At 44.6% G+C, this 14,077-nt stretch overlaps 1 pseudogene; it reads left to right on the forward strand.

The window, feature by feature from the left end:
- Positions 1-981: 981 nt before the first annotated feature.
- The window catches only part of LOC139281222 (UDP-glucuronosyltransferase 2C1 pseudogene), a 177,874-nt pseudogene continuing 164,778 nt past the window's right edge, over positions 982-14,077 (forward strand).

A 14,077-nucleotide genomic window follows, 5' to 3' on the forward strand; every position in this document is an offset into this window, starting at 1 on the left:
GAATCTGCCTCCACCACCTTTTCAGGCGGTGCATTCCAGATCCTAACCACTCGCTGCGTTAAAAAAAACTTTGGTTCTCCTGCCAATCACCTTAAATCTGTGTCCTCTGGTTCTTGACCATTCCGCCAATGGGAACAGTTTCTCTTGAGTGGGCAGTCTCAACCCAGTTCCCAGTTAGCGTGGGCTTACAGCACAAAACTGTTGCCGCTCCTAATTTGGCTCTAATAATATGCAACCTCACTCAGGTCACAGGATGGTTGATGTGGAAAATGTCACACTTGTGCATTGGGAAATATTATTGGCGTGCATGAAGTGAAATAAAACAATTCAACCAAGATACGGCACAAACCTACTGCAGCTATTTATCAGGGCTTAATACTCCAGGATTTCTGCTGAACACCGCCCAATTTGGGGGAAATATTTGGATAGTTGGGGGCCAGAAATGGGATGGGGATCTGTTACGCCAAATCCCCATCCACTTTAACGCCCACTTTGTCTATCCTTTCTGAACTATGGCGAAACTACCTGCCTTGCAATGCATGGATGGATTTAAATGAAGCTGTAGTTATGTGGTACAAGTGAAAGATATGGAATAGAAAAAGCTCACATTGTCCACAAAGTCTGTCTAGATATGATTTTCCTGTTGGAACACGGAGAAGGAAGCGGAAGAGAGCTTGACAGGAAATTAAAAGCTATCATATACAAAATAAAAATCAGGTGACTGAGACATTAAGAAATTAGCTGAGCAGAAAGATAGGTGGGAAACTAAAAGCGAGTTTATCATAGAGAATAGGAAACATTATTGGGAGATGGTGTGCGCGCGCGTGTAATTGATTGAAATAACACATAATGCCTTGGACCCCGAAAACCTGCCAGAAGAAGGCATTTTGGCTGTAAAAGTTTGAAAGATAAATGAGTTACTAAAATGCAGATGCTTTTCACGCAGAAACCAGACTGATAAAAGGACGAGATAAGGGAATGCTATGTGCAGGATAACCCAGGCCTGGGACCAGTCTAGAGGAAATGGAAAGTTAATGGAGGGGAGGTGTCCTATTAAGTCAGGTAAGAGAAGGAATTCAATCAAGGGACAAAGTATAAAGAAATAAATAATGGAGGTTTGTAAGAAAGGTACAGCAATAATCATGGGCGATTTTAATCTTCATATTGATTGGACAAATCAAATTGGCCAAGGTATCCTTGAGCAAGAGTTCATAGAGTGTATCCGAGATGGTTTTTTTGAACAGTACATTGCGGAATCAACCAGGGAGCAGGTTATCTTGGATCTGGTACTGTGTAATGAGACAGGATTAATAAATGATCTCATGGTAAAGGATCCTCTAGGAAAGAGTGACCATAGCATGGTTGAATTTCAAATTCCGTTGGAGGGCGAGAAAGTTGAATCTCAAACCAATGTCCGCATCTTAAATAAAGGCAATTACAAAGGCATGAAGGCAGAGTTGGCTAAAGTGGACTGGGAAAATAGATTAAAGTGCAAGACATTTAAGGAGTTATTTCATTGCTGCTCACTGGAATATATTTTTGTTGAAAGTTAAGACTTTGAGAAGGAGAACCATCATGGTTAATTAAGGAAGTAAAGGAGGGTATCCATTATTAAGAAAGCAGCAGCAGGATGTTTGGAAAAGCATAATACAGTCAAGCAGAGTCAACATGGTTTTAGGAAAGGGAAATCATGTTTGACAAATTTGCTGGAATTCTTTGAGCTGTAACGAGCAGGGTGGATAAGGGGGAACCAGTGGATGGGATGTACTTGGATTTCCAGAATGAATTCGATAAGGTACCACATAAAAGGTTACTGCACAAGGTAAGAGCTCACGGGGTTGGGGGTAATATATTAGCATGGATAGCGGATTGGCTAACTAACAGAAAACAGAAAGTGGGGATAAATGGATCATTTTTTGGTGGGCAAACGGTAAACTAGTGGGGTGCCACAGGGATCAGTGCTGGGGCCTCAACTATTTACAATCCTATATTAATGATTTGGATAAAGGGACCAAGTGTAATGTAGCCAAGTTTGCTGCTGATATCAAGATGGGTGGGAAAGCAAGTTGTGAAGAGGGCACAAAAAAATTGCAAAGGGATAATAGACAGGCTAAGTCAGTGGGCAAACATTTGTCAGATGGAGTATAATGTGAGAACGTGTGAGGTTATCCATTATGGCAGGAAAAATAAAAAAGCAAATTATTATTTAAATGGAGTGAAACTACAAAATGCAGCAGTACAGAGGGACCTGGGAGTCCTTGAGCATAAAGCACAAAAAGTTAGTATGCAGGGACAGCAAGTAATCACATTGTGTGGAGTGCTATGAGACATCTTATTACATTCATCATCTCATCATAGGCGGTCCCTTAACGAGAATGACCTGAAGGACAAGTTCACAGGTGTTTCAATGAAGGACCCAAACTACATCCTGAAGGGTGGAAGATGCCTGTGCGTGCAATTTTTAATGTGGGGTGGCCATTGCACACCAGCCACCACACGGGCTTGACCGAGCTAGGTCTTGGTCCAGTGGCAAGGATTACCCAAGACAACTGGAGACCAGCTCTGCTGCACGGACCTAGTGCGCACACATATCGCAGTGTGGGCTGGGCCCCTGGCCCCGAACTTGCGCCTCCCCTGGGCCCCGATCACGTCCCTCTGCAGTCTCTTGCCGCTCCTTCGCCCTCTCACCGCTCCTGCTGTACCTGCCCATGTGCTAATCACTGACCTGGGTCTTGACATCACTCTTCACAGCCATTGCCCACCTGCACCAGCTCGCACTGTACCTTGTATTGGCATGCCTCCACGCTGCCCATGGCCACCACTCGCCACTTCTTTTATGGCCCCGACTTGCCGCTGATGTTCCCTCGCAGGTAGGGCTTCCATGCTGCCCATGGCCGTCGCAAGCCACTGAATAAATGCAAGTTGTTGATCGATGAGCGAATATACAATGCCTATCAAGTAAACGGAAGTGACATCACAGTTGCTGGATGCTGGATATTTGCTTGATTTGGTGCCAAGTTCAAACTAAGGTTGGGAGAGCTGCAACTCCGGTCACAGAGATGGCGAAATCTTTGTGGGCAGCTTTCTTTGAGGTCCCCAGAGAGCACCGGCACTTCGGCACTGACTGCAAATCACTTGCTGTACCTGCATACTAACCTTTTGCGTTTCATGCACCAGGACCCCCAGGTCCCGCTGTACTGCAGCACTTTGCAATTTTTCTCCATTTAAATAATAACTTGCTCTTGGATTTTTTTTCTGCCAAAGTGCATAACCTCACACTTTCCAACATTATACTCCACCTGCCAAATTTTTGCTCACTCATTAAACCTGTCTGTGTCCTTTTTGCAGGTTTATTGTGTCCTCCTCACACATTGCTTTTCCTCCCATCTTTGGATCATCAGCAAACTTGGCTACATTACACTCTGTCCCTTCATCCAAGTCGTTCGAATATAGATTGTAAATAGTTGGGGTCCCAGCACTGATCCCTGCGGCACCCCACTAGTCACTGATTGCCAACCCAAGAATGAACCATTTATCCCAGCTGTTTTCTGTTCATTGGCCAATCCTCTATCCATGCTAATATATTGAACCCTGTGAACTTTTATCTTGTGCAGTAACCTTTTATGTGGCACCTTGTCAAATGCCTTCTGGAAGTCCAAATACACCACATCCACTGATTCCTCTTTATCCACCCTGTTCATTACATCATCAAAGAATTCCAGCAAATTTGTCAAACATGACTTCCCCTTCATAAATCCATGCTGACTCTGCCTGACCGAATTATGCTTCACCACCCTCTGAGTGAAGAAGTTTCTCCTCATCTCAGTCCTAAATGGCTGACCCCTTATTCTGAGATTGTGACCCCTTGTTCTAGAATCCCCAGCAAGGGGAAACATCCCCCCTGCATCTACCCTGTCAAACCCTGTAAGAATTTTATATGTTTCAATGAGATCACACCTCATTCTTCTAAACATGGGGTAAGTGAGGCACTTATGGCATTATTTCTGTGGGAGCCAATGTTAAGGGAAGGTTGTGCCTGACTAACTTCATTGAATTTTTTGAGGAAGTAACCAGGAGGATCGATGAGGGCAGTGCATATGATGTAGTGTATATGGACTTTAGCAAGGCCTTTGATAAGGTCCCACATGGCAGACTAGTCATGAAAGTAAAAGCCCATGGGATCCAGGGCAAAGTGGCAAATTGGATCCAAAATTGGCTCGGAGGCAGGAAGCAAATGGTAATGGTTGATGGGTGTTTTTGTGACTGGAAGAATGTATCCAGTGGGGTTCTGCAGGGCTCAGTGCTGGGTCCCTTGCTTTTTGTGGTATACATCAATAACTTGGACTTGAATGTAGGGGTTATGATTAAGAAGTTTGCAGATGACATTAAAATAGCCTGCGGGGAAGAAGAAAGCTGCGGATTGCAGGAAGATATCAATGCACTTGTCAGATGGGCGAAACAGTGGCAAATGGAATTCAATCTGGATAAGTGTGAGGTAATGCATTTGGGGAGGTCTGATAAGGCAAGGGAATACACGTTAAATGGTATGACTGAAAGTGTAGTGGAGTGCAGGTCCACAGATCCCTAAAGGTAGCAGACCAGGTAGATAAGGTGGTTAAGAAGGCATATGGAATACTTGCTTTTATTAGTCGAGGCATGGAATACAAGAGCAAGGAGGTTATGCTTGAACTGTATAAAACACTGGTTAGGTCGCAGCTGGAGTAATGTGTGCAGTTCTGGTCACCACATTACAGGAAAGATATGATTGCACTAGAAAGGGTGCAAAGGAGATTTACAAGAATGTTGCCTGGACTGGAGAATTTTGGCTATGAGGAAGGATTGGAGATGCTGGGTCTGTTATCTTTGGAACAGAGGAGTCTGAGGGAAGACCTTATTGAGGTGTATAAAATTATGAGGGGCCTGGATAGAGTGGATAGGAAGGACCTGTTTCCCTTGGCAGAGGGGTCAACAACCAGAGGGCATAGATTTAAAGTAATTGGGAGATTTAGAGGAGATATGAGGGGAAATTTCTTCACCCAGAGGGTGGTGGGGGTCTGGAACTCACTGCCTGAAAGGGTGGTAGAGGCAAAAAAAACCTCACCACATTTAAAAGATACTTGGATGTGCATTTAAAGTGCTGTAACCTACAGGGCTACGGACCAAGAGCTGGAAAGTGGGATTAGGTTGGATAGCTCTTAGTTGGCCGGTCTGTACACAATGGGTTGAAATTGCCTCCTTCCATTCTGTAAATTTCTATGTTTCAATGTTTTATGGAGCATCTTAAAGTAGGAAAGAGAGTCGGAGAGGTTTAGGCAGGGAGTTCCAGAGCTTAGGGCCCAAGCAGCTGAAGGCACAGCCACCAATGGTTGAGCAATTATAATTGGGATGCTCAAAAGCAGAGGAGTTATTCCTGGTGTTGTGGCCAATATTTATCACTTAACCAACAACACTAAAACAGATTATCTGGACATTATCACATTGCTGTTTGTGGGATCTTGATGTGCACAAATTGGCTGCTGCATTTCCTACAACAGCGACATTCGAAATGAAGTAAATGAGTTGACGGCACAAATCATTACAAATGGGTATGATTTGGTGGCCATTACAGAAACGTGGTTGCAGGGTGGCCAAGACTGGGAATTAAACATACAGGGGTATCTGATGATTCGGAAAGATAGACAAGAAGGGAAAGGAGGTGGGGTAGCTCTGTTAATAAAGGATGATATCAGGGCAGTTGTGAGAGACGATATTGGCTCTAATGAACAAAATGTTGAATCATTGTGGGGGGAGATTAGAGATAGTAAGGGGAAAAAGTCACTGGTGGGCGTAGTTTATAGGCCCCCAAATAATAACTTTACGGTGGGGCGGGCAATAACCAAGGGAATAATGGAGGCATGTGAAAAAGGAACGGCAGTAATCAGGGGGATTTTAACCTACATATCGATTGGTCAAATCAAATCGCACGGGGTAGCCTGGAGGAGGAATTCATAGAATGTATATAGGATTGTTTCTTAGAACAGTATGTTACAGAACTTACAAGGGAGCAAGCTATCTTAGATCTGGTCCTGTGTAATGAGACAGAAATAATAAATGATCTCCTAGTAAAAGATCCTCTCGGAGTGAGTGATCACAGTATGGTTGAATTTGTAATACAGATTGAGGCTGAGGAAGTAGTGTCTCAAATGAGCGTACTATGCTTAAACAAAGGGGACTACAGTGGGATGAAGGCAGAGTTGGCTAAAGTAGACTGGAAACACAGACTAAACGGTGGCACAATTGAGGAACAGTGGAGGACTTTTAAGGAGCTCTTTCATAATGCTCACCAAAAATATTCCAGTAAAAAAGAAGGGCGGTAAGAGAAGGGATAACCAGCTGTGGATAACCAGGGAAATAAAGGAGAGTATCAAATTAAAAACCAATGCGTATAAGGTGGCCAAGGTTAGTGGGAAAATAGAAGATTGGGAAAATTTTAAACGACAGCAAAGAATGACTAAGAAAGCAATAAAGGAAAGATAGATTACGAAGGTAAACTTGCGCAAATCATAAAAACGGATAGTAAAAGCTTTTACAGATATATAAAATGGAAAAGAGTGACTAAAGTAAATGTTGGTCCCTTAGAAGATGAGAATGGGGATTTAATAATGGGAAATGTGGAAATGGCTGAGACCTTAAACAATTATTTTGCTTCGGTCTTCACAGTGGAAGACACAGAAACCATGCCAGAAATTGCTGGTCACAGGAATGTGGGAAGGGAGGACCTTGAGGCAATCACTATCACTAGTGGGGTAGTGCTGGACAGGCTAATGGGACTCCAGGTAGACAAATCCCTTGGTCCTGATGAAATACATCTCAGGGTATTAAAAGAGATGGCGGAAGTTATAGCAGATGCTTTCGTTATAATCTACCAAAATTCTTTGGACTCTGGGGAGGTACCAGCGGATTGGAAAGCAGCTAATGTAACACCTCTGTTTAAAAAAAGAGGCAGACAAAAGGCAGGTAACTATAGGCCGGTTAGTTTAACATCTGTAGTGGGGAAAATGCTTGAAACTATCATTAAGGAAGAAATAGCGGGACATCTAGATAGGAATAGTGCAATCAAGCAGACGCAGCATGGATTCATGAAGGGAAAATCATGTTTAACTAATTTACTGGAATTCTTTGAGGATATAACGAACATGGTGGATAGAGGTGTACCGATGGATGTGATGTCTTTAGATTTTCAAAAGGCATTCGATAAGGTGCCACACAAAAGGTTACTGCAGAAGATAAAGGTACGCGGAATCAGTGGAAATGTATTAGCATGGATAGAGAATTGGCTGGCTAACAGAAAGCAGAGAGTCGGGATAAATGGCTCCTTTTCAGGTTGGAAATCTGTGGTTAGTGGTTTGCCACAGGGATCGGTGCTGGGACCACAACTGTTTACAATATACATAGATGACCTGGAAGAGGGGACGGAGTGTAGTGTAACGAAATTTGCAGATGACACAAAGATTAGTGGGAAAGCGGGTTGTGTAGAGGACACAGAGGCTGCAAAGAGATTTAGATAGGTTAAACGAATGGGCTAAGGTTTAGCAGATGGAATACAATGTCGGAAAGTGTGAGGTCATTCACCTTGGGGAAAAAAAACAGTAAAAGGGAATATTATTTGAACGGGGAGAAATTACAACATGCTGCGGTGCAGAGGGACCTGGTGGTCCTTATGCATGAATCCCAAAAAGTTAGTTTGCAGGTGCAACAGGTATTCAGGAAGGCGAATGGAATGTTGGCCTTCATTGCGAGAGGGATGGAGTACAAAAGCAGGGAGGTCCTTCTGCAACTGTGTAGGGTATTGGTGAGGCCGCACCTGGAGTACTGCGTGCAGTTTTGGTCACCTTACTTAAGGAAGGATATACTAGCTTTGGAGGGGGTACGGAGACAATTCACTAGGCTGATTCCGGAGATGCGGGTGTTACCTTATGATGATAGATTGAGTAGACTGGGTCTTTACTCGTTGGAGTTCAGAAGGATGAGGGGTGATCTTATAGAAACATTTAAAATAATGAAAGGGATAGACAAGATAGAGGCAGAGAGATTGTTTCCACTGGTCGGGGAGACTAGAACTAGGGGGCACAGCCTCAAAATACGGGGGAGCCAATTTAAAATCGAGTTGAGAAGGAATTTCTTCTCCCAGAGGGTTGTGAATCTGTGGAATTCTCTGCCCAAGGAAGCAGTTGAGACTAGCTCATTGAATGTATTCAAGTCACAGATAGATAGATTTTTAACCAATAAGGAAATTAAGGGTTATGGGGAGCGGGCGGGTAAGTGGAGCTGAGTCCACGGCCAGATCAGCCATGATCTTGTTGAATGGCGGAGCAGGCTCGAGGGGCTAGATGGCCTACTCCTGTTCCTAATTCTTATGTTCTTATGACTATACTTCACAAGTACTTCTACAAAAGCAAAATACTGCAGATGCTGGAATCTGGAATAAAAACAGAAAATGCTGGAAATCTCAGCAGGTCAGGCAGCATCTGTGCAGAGGAGGAAGAGTTAACTTTTCGGGTTGATGACCCTTCATCAGAACTGGAGAGTGTTTGAAAAGAACAGATTTTTAACAATCACTGAAAGGGGTAGGGGAAGACAGAACAAGCAGGAAGGTTTGCATTAGTTTGGATGCCAGGAGAGATTAGAGAGACAAAAGGGATGATGGGCCAAATTCAAATGGTAATGCCAGGAGTTAGGAGAATATTAATCAAGATCGGGTGTGAATGGTGGGATAATGACCAACTATCATTAGAGACAAGGAGAAAAAAAGAAACGGGTTCTGAGGGGGGCGGGGAGCCAAAGATTGGCAGCGATTAAGCAAGCGGCAAGCGGAACCGTTTGTCTTCCACCTCAGCCCACACCCATCTGATTCTTGCCCTAAATTAAAATTGCCACTGCAAAGTGCGCTGGGCATTCCACCGCAAATAATTGATTCAAGAATAACACATGGAGGTTGTTCCCTTAAAGGAAGTAATTTATCTATGTCGTGAAATCCACATGTGGTGCAACAGTGGTCCAAAGCTGCTTCCTGTACAGTTACGCTGCTATTTCCAGTCCTGCAAAATGCAATTCAAGGTTATGAGGATGTTTTTTTTCCGCCTCAACCATTGTATTTGTGACGAGGCTTTCATTCTGTTTCAATGCATTCTTCGCATAATTAACTGCTTTGACTAAATTTGCCCTTGGAACACATCTGCCTTTGTGAGCGAAAAAAAGAGAATGAATAGGTAGATGTGCAGATGTCCTCCTTTAGTCGGGCTGACAAACCACTTGGAATGCCAGTGAAATGTAATATCCCTCACATACTTGTGTCTCCGCCAAAGGAGTGCGTGCAGATCCCAGTGTCCACAGACTCGGTGCAGGCAAAACCGAGGCCCACAGGGTTATTGGATGAGTCATTCTGTGCACCTAGTTACCAGTTTATAAATCATCCCGAGGCAAGGCTATCAAAATTGTCCTTTGTTTATTGGGTTGGTTTACAAGTGAAAATAATGGAATTCTTCAGTGGGACAATACAGCAAGTGCTGTTAGCGAATGATACTGACTTGTGATAAATGTTACATACAGGCAACTCTCGATTATCCGGGTCCCTCGGGGATCGGGCTGTTCCAGGTAAACGATTTTGCCGCTCGGGTAAGTGTACATACTTGGCGAGAATGTTTGGGTCCCAAATTTGACGTGGAGAAAGGTAAAAACGCGGGTAAGGACACGGTGACTCCTATTGTGTTGGAAGCGGATATTTTTAAACTCTCTGGAGTGGGGAACATACAATAAAAATAATTCATTGCACCCAGGACTGCAGTTACTCACTGATGTCAGCGCTTTCGTGCAATAGCGGACGGTGCAGAAAGTGGTCAGCGCAGGATTGTGTGTGGGGTGGGTTTAATGGTCCTGTATAAGAGCGCGTTAAAGACCAAAAATGAGTAGTTTGGACAGGAGCTTTGCATTGCTTTCTGTTGCAGTTGGGATCAGCTTGTTTTCCGGTGCTGAGACTAGAAAAACAGCGAAGTGTCGATCTGGGTGCAGCTGTACACGGGACACTATCACAGTTTTAAAAAGTGCCGTTGCAGCGGGTTCTCTGCTGCAATGAATGACCCGCGCCGCCCATTAAAGGGGCCGCGCGAGCCACAAAAAATTAGAAGGAACATTTGTTTGAACATAATGAATAAAACGTAAATACCTTCCTGCCTCTCCCCGCACCTGGTCCCCCAGTGCAAGAAAGGAGCAATTCCTCAGCAATATTGAGCTTTCAAGACTGCAATCCTGAGGCTGTCCTGATTTCCCTGTTCTCTCCTGTTTGATCAGTAACATAAATCTCCCATGTTCTTAATTTCAGACAACCTTTTGTTGCCAACACTGCTCATTTTATTTTTCTTCATTTTCCAATATGTGTTGGCTTTCCCTGACATGGTGCACAGCGAGAGTTCATTCACTGATGGGATCCTATCAAACTGATATATTTTGTTGATTCCCGTAAGCTGTGAATTTAAAAAAAAAAATACCTCACCAAAACCAACAGCACAACTTCTACTTGACCATATCCTGAAAAGGCTCCATTCCTAAAAGTCATTTGCATTTAGCTTCAACGATATTAGATCTGAGCAAAATAAAACCAAAAGCCCCAAATTCCTTAAGTGCAGCAGTACCAGTCCCTGGCCCCATCCCAAATCCTGGAAATGGAGTAATCTGCATATAGAGGGCAGGCACCAGTGCCATTTCTGCTGTTCCCTGGACACTCTCCCCTACAATGGGCCAGAAGTCTTGGAGAGGCACCTTACTGCTCATGTGGGGACCCAGGTGTGTCTTTTCATGCCCTGCTCCATTTTGGTACTTTCCTAATGGCAGAGCAATCAATTGCCACTAAAACGGCATTGCGGGGCCCTCTTGCGCCCAGTTTGAAATCCTGGATCGCAAGTCGCTTGCATTATGGATGTATCCTTTGCACATAAGAACATAAGAATTAGGAGCATTCGGCCCCTCGAGCCTGCTCCACCATTCAATAAGATCATGGCTGATCTTCTACCTCAACTCCACTTTCCTGCACTATCCCCATATCCGTTGATTCCCTTAATGTCCAAAAATCTATCGACCTCTGTCTTAAATATAAATGACTGAGCCTCCACAGTCCTCTGGGGTAGAGAATTCCAAAGATTCACCACCCTCTGAGTGAAGAAATTTCTCCTCATCTCAGTCCTAAATGGCTGACCCCTTATTCTGAGTCTGTGACCCCTGGTTCTAGACTCCACAGCCAGGGGAAACATCCTCCCTGCATCTACCCTGTCAAGCCCTGTAAGAATTTTATATGTTTCAATGAGATCACCTCTCATTCTTCTAAACATGGGGTAAGTGAGGTGCTTATGGCGTTATTTATAGGAAGATGTTCTGCTGAGAGAGTTTGAACAGCTAGGGACTAAATTGAAAAGCAGAACCACAAAGGTAATAATCTCTGCATTATTACCTGAGCCACGAGCAAATTGGCATAGGGTCAAAAATATCAGGGAGATGAATGCGTGACTCAGAGGTTGGTGTGGGAGAAGTGGGTTTCGATTCATGGGGCACTGGCACCAATACTCAGGAAAGAGAGAGCTATTCCGTGGGGATGGACTATACCTGAACTATGCTGGGACCAAAGTTCTAGTGAACTTAATATCTAGGGAGGTAGACAGGACTTCAACTTAAATAAGGAGGAGCGAGGGGGTGGAGGACGGTTGCAGTGGAGAGAAATCTAGAGTGCTAAAGAGAAATGACAGACATCAAGGGGTATGAGGAAAAAGCGGGAATATGGTGTTGAGATAGAGGATCATATTGAATGGCGGTGCAGACTTGAAGGGTCGAATGGTCTACTACTGCTCCTATTTTCTACGTTTCTATATTTCTGAGGGAACCAATTTCTCACCAGTCCTGCCTCGTTTTCTGACATCAGCATTGGTAGCAGGGGAGATATGGACACAGGAAACACCCGGCTTCACTCCACAATTCTCACTATAAGAGGCCTTGTGGAGCCGGGACCCACCTCAAATTCAATCGTCCCCCCCCCACCCCCGGATCCAGACCTTAACTCGGCACTACGGATGCTATTTTGTAACTCGGAGGATCTTTAATAAAAGGCTGCTTGAAGTGGTTGTCAGGAGAAGCAATTTGTGAGTGATTTTAAGGGCGTTTTTGACTCTTGCCAATCATCTAATCACATTTGTATTTGTTGAGGACAAATTAAGAAGAGAGATTAAGGGCATTTATAGTGATGTGGACTGTAATTTCTCAACCAGTATTAATGACTAATCACATGCTGCAGAATAGAGATGGGAGAAGGTTTATTGAAGCGATGGCAGACTGCTCACGAGGAGGAGACGTTACACCCAATGCATTTACAGGGATAAGCGATCATACCTGGACTTGTCCGATAACACGTGTGTTAGAAGGCTGCGATTCTGAAAGGAGATCATCAGTGAGATATACCAGCTAATTAAGGGATATCTGCAGCCTACCAGCACAGTCAGGACCGCACTGCCCATTGAGGTTAAGGTTACTGTGGCACTTTCCTTCTACGCATTGGGCTTCTTTAAAACCTCTGCTGGCAACATTTGCGGTATCTCAGCACGCCACACATTGCTGCATTTGACAGGTGACTGAAGCCCTTTCTGCACGCAGGATGGATGTTATAAACTTCCCAATGACCAAGGAGGCACAGAGTGAGAGGGCTTTGGGTTTTTCGCAAAAAGCAAACTTCCCCAAGGAGCAGGGAGCAATAGACTACGCAAATCAACATGCGAGCACCTTTTCAGGATGCAGAGGTGTTTCGGAACCGAAAGGGATTCCACTCCCTGAATGTGCAGCTTGACGTCGACCACAAGCAAATAATCATGGCAGTAAATGCAAATTTCCAGGGAGCATCAATGATGCGCACATCTTGTGTGAGCACTGTCTCTGACCTGTTTAAGAGGATGCCACAAGGTCACGGTTGGATGCTGGGGGAAAGAGGATATGGCCCTGCCAGCTGGCTCATGATCCTCCCCCTGCATAAGCCCCAGACAGAAGCCGAGAAGTGCTACAATGAAAGCCATATAGCCACATGCAATATCGTCGAAAAGACAATTGGAGTGCTGAAGCGCACTTCAGATGCCTGGACCACTCAGGAGGCAACCTACAATACCACCCTGAGCAGGACGCTGAGTACATTGCGGTGTGCTGCATGTTGCATAACCTAGCTATCAGGAGAGGACAACAATTGCCAGATGGGACTGCCGATCCACCTCAGGAGAGAGGGGAGGGGGACGAGGACCTCGGGGAGGACAATCAGCCTGGCCATGAATCCCTGCCCCCACGCCGCCACCCCCCCCCCCCCTCCCCACCACTGGAAAAGCCCCGTGGTAGTTAAGCAACTGCAAAACTCTTGCATCAGCAGCTCATAAATAAACGCTTTGCATGAAGTTACGTTGGTTACAGTTACGTTACGTTTTATCCTTGCCTGGCCATTGTTTCCAACCCTTGTATTGATGTTTTATCTTACATTATTAGAAGACACTTCACAACAATTGTAAAGTTCAATAAAACATTTTAACAATTTAACAGGTACTTTAAAAAATGTTTTAACAAACATACATAACACCGCCCCATCAACCCCCAACAGTGAACAACATTTTAACACAACAATATAACAAGAACACCCTCCCACCATCCCCAACAGTCAACATTCAACAATTTTTAAAAATAACAGCAAAACAATAATATACATCCCCCCCCCCCACCTGCAGCCACACTTCCCTGCTGTAACTTGATCCCCCCCCCCCTTGTTGTAACCCCCCATTTCCCACGTAATCCCCGAGTAATGGGACCAAGATGTCCTGCAGTAGAGTACCTCAAGGGCTGCTGCTGTGGGAGGGCGGGGTGGTGACATCAGCAGAATGACCTACCCCCCCCAAGTGGATGGAGGAGAAGATGTTTGCAAAGAAATGTCTTCCGAGTCAGAAGGAAGTTCTTCCTCCTGTCTCTCATCTGTGGTGCTGGTTGGTGGTACGGCACCTTGGGGTGCAGTGCCATATCCCAAAACTATTGCGTG

Source organism: Pristiophorus japonicus, chromosome 15 (genome assembly GCF_044704955.1).
Source record: "Pristiophorus japonicus isolate sPriJap1 chromosome 15, sPriJap1.hap1, whole genome shotgun sequence".
Lineage (NCBI taxonomy): Eukaryota > Metazoa > Chordata > Chondrichthyes > Pristiophoridae > Pristiophorus > Pristiophorus japonicus.